Source organism: Canis lupus, chromosome 26 (genome assembly GCF_048164855.1).
Source record: "Canis lupus baileyi chromosome 26, mCanLup2.hap1, whole genome shotgun sequence".
In the NCBI taxonomy this organism is placed as follows: domain Eukaryota; kingdom Metazoa; phylum Chordata; class Mammalia; order Carnivora; family Canidae; genus Canis; species Canis lupus.
In genome coordinates this window covers 19,359,101-19,366,123 of record NC_132863.1, presented here as the reverse complement: position 1 = coordinate 19,366,123, position 7,023 = coordinate 19,359,101, and positions in this window count along the sequence as shown.

Below are 7,023 nucleotides of genomic sequence, written 5' to 3'. Positions count from 1 at the left end.
GTGGGGGGGGGGGGGGGGGGTTGGCAGACTGGCTGGCTCCAAATCTGGGCTGTGGACCATAGGAGCTCTTTGATTTCTCTGTGTCTCAGTCCTTCATCTGTAAAATGAGGGTAAGAGTAGTGTCTATTTAATGATACGAACATTGAGTTAGTTAAAATGTGTTAAGACCCCAGAGCAGGGCCTGGGTTTGTTGGCTGCGTGGGTCTTGGCCAGGCAGGACTTGGACAGGGAGGGCAGAGGATCTATGGAACTGGTTTGAACCAGGGACACAGGTGGAGGGTTGCATTTGGGAAGCCTCTTGCTAACTAGCAGGACTGGGTAGGGAGAGACAAAAAGAGATCATTCATTTGACCCACATAAAATTACTAACCAGGGTGGCGGGCATCATGCTGGCTGGACACGTTGGGTGGCAGGGGGAAGAGAATAGCACCGTGTAGGTGCAAGGTGACCAAGGCTTGAGCTGTGCCAGGGAGCTGAGGGCCTATTTGGAGAGATGTCTGGAAAGAAGTGGAGAACTGGGGGCCTTGGAGCCCACTCACTGGCTGTGGATGGCCGGGAGAGACCTAGATGAGAAGGTGCTATGGAGACAAAGCAGAAAATGGTAGAAATTTGTTAGAAATCCAGCCCAGGAAGCTAAAGCTCTTAGTGTCCTAGCTTAGAAACAGCTCTTCCAAGGTCCTCTGTTTCCCCATTACATCTTCCATCTTTTACTTGGGTCTTTGAGAGTTTACCATAGAAGAGTAGGAGTGAAAGCAAGGTGAGCTCTGATGACCCTCCTGACCTTTTGGTTCTTTTTGATACAGTGGCAAGGCTGGGTTTTAGATGGATACCTAGCTTGTGTATTTATCTCCCCTCCTGTATGAGGCCCCTTTAGAGCGAGCATAAAGAAAAAGGAGAAGTTCATCCCACAACCAAGAAGTTAACCCCTGGGCAGATAAACCTGAACTGGAGCCCCTATTAGAGGTCACAAGGGGTTTGAGGAGATCTGGACCTCCTCCTCTCTCGTGAAGATGGTACAGGTGGTTGTCACTTGCAGAGTCAGAATGCCGAATGGGAGAGGATACTGATGGAGAAGATGTTCCTGATGGATATCCTGTTTTGGGGGACCAGCATTCCCCTGGCTCCCTTCCACTCCACCAACCTTTATTTGTTCATTCAGCACAAATAAGGCACCAGCTATATGCTGCAACTGTTCCGGGCACTGGATATGATGTTGAATTACGCAGAATGACTTCTGGGGCTCACATTCAAATGGCATAAAGTGTCACTAAGTGTTAGGAGGAGAGCTGTCCTATTGCTATGGACCGAAGCTTTCTCTGGCTTTGATATCTGAGTCCTGGAGACTCTCTTCAATGAAATCTTCAAAGAAAATCCAAATCCAGAGAAACCCTTTCTCAGTACCTCCCCACCCCTGAATAGTAGTGGAGACTGAAAGAGTACAAAATCATGCACATCATTGGTAGATGTGGCTAAAGCAGCCGCTTGGATCAGTCCCTATGAAGAACATGGACATCCAGTCTATTCTTCAGCTGCAAATGGGTCTCTAGTCCTAGCTTGACCTTTCAGCTTCCTATGGCTTGACCCTACTCCTGGCTACCACCAGACCTATAATCCCTACTGACCCACAACCTGAGCCTTCCTGATCCCCCTAATTGTGTCATTTACTCCAGTTACATACTGTGGTCAGCAGGGGCACTGGGTGAAGGCGTGAGGGCTTGGGGCTACCTTCCCTCATCCTCAGGACAGCAGAATTTGGTGCTTAGGACTGGCACCTCCCGGTGGTCCTGGGTCAGGGAGTAAGTATATAGGGAAAGGATGTCGTTTGTAGGAAGGAGATGCTTGGTGATCTAATAACCTCCCAGCCAGCCTGATCCCTCTGTCAACTGAAGCTGTAGGAGACTTGAGATCAGTTATGATTGGATTATTTATGCTAATTTTTGCTTAAAATTAATGGAGTTGGAGGTTAGTGATTATATATCCCGTCACAATGGAGAAGGTAGAGGTTGGGGATGGACGCCAATAGAATGATATCCTACTCAAGGCCTGGCAAGGAGCTGGCTGTTCTGCAGACCCTTGCAGTGGCTGTTTGCTTTGCAGCTGTGTTTGCTTCTGCTTCTAAGAGATAGCTTTTTGTTTCTTTTTATGTTCTTTAGGAGAGGAAATTATTGGGAAGCAGCATATTGGACAAAGTTGGAAGACACACTGGGGTGGAAAACTCTGAGTGAGGCAGAGATTAGTTGGGATAGGTTAAAAGCTGTAATAAAGAACCCTCACAGGTCAGTGGCTTAGTGCAATGAAACTGTAATTCTCACTTACTCAGCATCCAGTGTGAGTGTACCAGGTTGGCAACTCTCATGGACAGATCTCCATGAGGAAACTCAGGGGTCCAGGCTCCTTCTGATGCATGGCTCCACTTTTTCCCAGAGTGTGGGAATTCTCCAGGATCCTGGAGACCTCTTCTAAATTGTCTACATCCAGCTGCCCTAAGAACAGAGTGGGAGCATGGAGGGTTATGTGGACATCTTAGGAGGAGCCACACACAGCACCTCTGTCCGAGCCCATGCTCTCACTTAGATGCAAGGAGGAAATGTGATTCAGCCAAATGTCCAGGAAAAGGGAACAGGTAGGATGACCACCCAGCCTGTCTGTGCTGCAGGACAGCAAGAGTCCCGGGAAGACTTGATCTGGGCATTAGTCAGGCAATGCTTCATGGATAGATTGTGAAAAGAGCCGGTAGGCTGGCTGCTCTGAACCCCAGCTAACACTCCACCCAGGCCCAGTGGATGCTGTTCATGTGGCTATTCCTTTCTGACCAGGCCCATCAGGCACATTTTCAGCACCACCTGCTAAAAAAACGTGGGAATTGGGAATACCATTTGGGAATGAGCTGGTGATGGTGACAATTTCAATTCATTCAGCTCTGGGAATGCATCAGGAGATTGACATGGACAGTGGATGCTCAGCTTGCATTCCTTTAACCTTCATGGAGAATTAGCGAACCCTTTCTAGTAGGATTCACCCAGTGCAGATGGGAATCTCTTACCTTCCTTGCCTAGAAGTCTACTCCTGTAATCTGAGTCTCCTAACTCCAAGAACCAGTATTTCTCGTTACATCACATTTTCTTTGTACCTCCTAGTACAAGTGACCTAGAATCTTACTACCTCCTCTGGCCCCTGAGATCGGATTACCCATTGTGGGTAACAGAAAAGTGGGGAAGACAGTCCATGGGGATATTCTGTACAAATGAAAAGAAAGATGAGAAAGTTCCAGGGATAAACTTTGCTAATCTGACAAATTCTCTGACCCTCAAGCCGAGTGGCAAATGCTAATGAGGGAGATTTCCTAACACAGAATTAAAATAGGCCAGTCAACTCAGAGGAAGTGGCCTATAATCAACTTGAGAGGCCAGGCAGGGTTGCATGACTCCAATCCCAATTAGGGAGGCTAAGACAATTCCTGCTGGGATGTCAACCTTCCAGCTCACAAATAAGATGGCTCAAAGCCATTTTCCATTTCCTTTTCTCCTGGGCCAAGATTCTCTGGAGAAGACAGTGAAGAAAGGAGGATTTCCCTTGATAATGAGTCTCTGGAGGAATGGAAGGTAGAGAAAGAAAGAAAGAAAGAAATATCCCAAGTATCCCAGGAAAAAAATATTAGGAAGTGAGACTGGCCTTCCTCACTTTGCTTTCTCTGTGCCTTATCACTCCTTGGGCTCCTACCAAATTCCTCTTCCTCTCTCTTCTGCAGGTTAGTCACTATTCTTGGATCCTTCATTTCCCTATAAATGTAAAGTGGTGATAATAACTGTCCCACTTGGGGATTAAGTGTCTGCAAAAATCTCACTTACCTCCTCCTTTGGGTCCCCATTGCCTTCGATTTATTCCTCAGCAGTCCTTTGTAATTTCATTGTTTACTGGTGATATCTGGAGACAGTGGCCTTCTGGGGATTTTCAGTGACTGTGACATATTTGTCTTGTTGTGCCCAGCAGTGAGTACAGGCCTGGGCTCGCTCGAAGTCACTCAGTGAGTTTGTTCAGTCGAGAGATGAACATGTGAATCAACAACTGAAGACATGAAGGACCGCACACCTCTAAGTGTCATTGAGGGTTAGAATGTGTAGCTCTGTCCTTGAGCACCAGTTCCTTTTGCAAGAGGCAACTAGGGAGGACTTCGCACATTCCAGGGAGCCTGGTCTGTCTAGGGCAAGAATGGGCATTTTTCTCCCAGGAGGAGTGCCTCTGGGAGGCACCAGCAGGGCCTGGATTAAGTGGTGCATGCCCCTGCTCCCAAAAAGGAATAGAAAGTGCCCAGGGTTGGAATGTGTTTGACATGTTCCTGTAGTTTTTGGCTTGGGTTTTTGTCTAAAGCCTTCGGCCTTTGAAGAAAGGTGGTCATTGGACACTGCAGGACCCAGTGAGTTCTCTGATAGGGGCAGAAGTCTGCTCTGTGTCTGTACATACTTAGCAGAGGAACACTGGTGACTCTCGCTCAGCGAACACTCATTTGAAATCATCTGGTTCCACCAACTCAACTGGCCACTGTGAAATTATGTGGGTGAAGGTTACAAACAGTTTTTTTTTTTTTTTTTTTTGCATTCCTTTTGAAAATCAGAGGCTAAATGTTGGCGTTTTATAATGGCCATCTTTAGAGGTGACTGGCATTTAAGGATCTTAGGAGTTGTTTGAATCCCTCTAGGGATCTGCTCTTTGGTGGTTTAGTTAGGATCATAACCTTGTGTAGCGGGGAGAACAGTGGTTTCCCAAAGGAGATGCCCACATCTTAATCCCTGGAACTTTTGAATGTTACAAGTCTTTATAGAAAGAGTCTGGGCAGATGTAACTAAATTAAGGATCTTGAGATAGGGAGAACATCTTGGATTATCCGGGTGGACCCTAAACCCAATGATAAATATCCTTCTAAGAGTGAGCCAGAGGGAGGTGAGACATAGATACACAGAGAAAGTGATGTGAAGACAGGCAGAGAACAGAGTGATGTGATCATAAGCCAAGGGAGGCCAAAGATTGCCAGATGCCACCAGAAGCTGGAAGAGGCAAGGAATGGATTCTTCTCTGGAACTTTTGGTGGGAATGTGGCCCTGCCAACATCTTGAATTTTAGACTTCTGCTCTCAGAACTGTGAGAGAATAAATTTGTTGTCTTTTTTTTTTTTTAAAGGATTTTTACTTATTCATTTGAGAGAAATAGAGCATGAGCAGGGGGAGGGGCAGAGGGAGATGCAGATTCCTCGCTGAGCCAGGAGCCTGATAAGGGGCTTGATCCCAGGACCTCAGGATCATGACCTGAGCCAAAGGCAGAAGTACAACCGACTGAGCCACCCAGGAGCCCCTAAATTTCTGTTGTCTTAAGCCACCAGTTTGTGTTCATGTGTTACAGCAGCCACAGGAAGCGAATACACCTCAACCAGAGATTGGCATTCTGGTCTGCCAAAGCATTCCCTTTCAAGCAACACAAATGGTGTCGAGGGCTTTTTAAGGTGTATTTATCAACTACAAAGGAGAAGGTAAAGGCATACCTGGGGCAGACCCAACTTGATTAGGAGTAGAGAGATCGTCTGGAACCTCCGGAGGTAGTCCCCTGTGGTATACATGTAATGTTTCAATTCTGTTTGCCAAATAAATCTGTCCCTGTTAAATTGTCAGGGGTGTTTCATTGGGCAGGAAGGAAAGTTTTTCAGTCAAAGCCCAAGGGTTATAATTGTGGGCTGGGGGATAGGGAAATTTTGTAAACTATTTGAAATATCTGCCACCTGGGTGGCATGTTTACTCTGAGGAAGAAGGTGAACAAAGACAGTTTATCATATACATTATAGCAGCTGTGTCTACCAAGAATCATTGAGGGTGACCATCTGTAGGTATAGTTATTTACATTAGTTGTTTATGGATAAAGCAGGATATTGAGTGGTTTCATTCTCTGGAGCACCCTATTGACCTAAATTGAGGGACTTTTTTTTGGAAAAGAGACTGATCTTTTACCAGGGTGCCTTGTGTTTACAGTATCTACATGCATCCTTGTTAATAAAGGTTGTCAGTTGGGAAGTCTATCTTCTAACTGTTTGATCTTCAGAGATGTAACAGATTGTCCAGAGAAGCAGAACCAATAGGGGATAAATGTATCTGAAAAAAAAAAAAATATATATATATATATATACAAAACTTTTAACGTTTATTTTAAGGAACTGACTCACTCAGTTGTGTGGGTTGGCAAGTCCAAAGTCTCTAGTGCAGGCTATAAATCAGGTGAGAGTTGAAGTTGCAATCCAACTCTGAAATCTGGAGCACTGGCCAGCAGGCTGGAAACCCAGGTAGGGTTTCGATGTTACAGTCTTGAGGCAGAATTTCTTTTTCTTTGGGAAACCTCAGTTTGTGCTCTTCAGGCCTTGATTGGATGAAGCCCACCCACATTATGGAGGGTAATCTCCTTTATTTAAAGTGAACTGCTTGTTGATGTCTATTACATCTACAAAATACCTACGCTCACACGTCTAGATTAGTGTGTGAAACACAAACGGCAACACAAATAATGGCACCAGAGCCTAGCTTTTCCTCTTTTGCATGATTGAGTTGTGACCCAATGGATTTTTATCAGAAAAGTTTCAGATATGGTTTTTAGGGGATCTTGTTCTACTTTTGGGGCCTGGTTTTGACCCTCAGGTTCACTGTGGTTAGGGAGATCCAGGCCAGTTTAATTAGAACCTGTCATCCAAGACTAACCAATGTATGTAAAATTGGTAATATCTCAGGTAACCCTGGCTTACACACACCTAAACATATTCTCAGTTCTTTTCTGAATAGTTGCTGGTCTTCTCTGGGTTTAGGAAATCTTTAATTATACTTATTAATTCAGTTCTGGTTAATTAATGACTGGTTATTATTCAGTTCTGGTTAGTTAATTAATTAATTCTACATTTGTCAGCATCCTTGGCCCATGGATGGGCCACCTTTAGAGGTAACTGGCATTTAAGGACCTTAGGAGTTGTTGGAGAAAGGATAGGGAGGAGGAGGT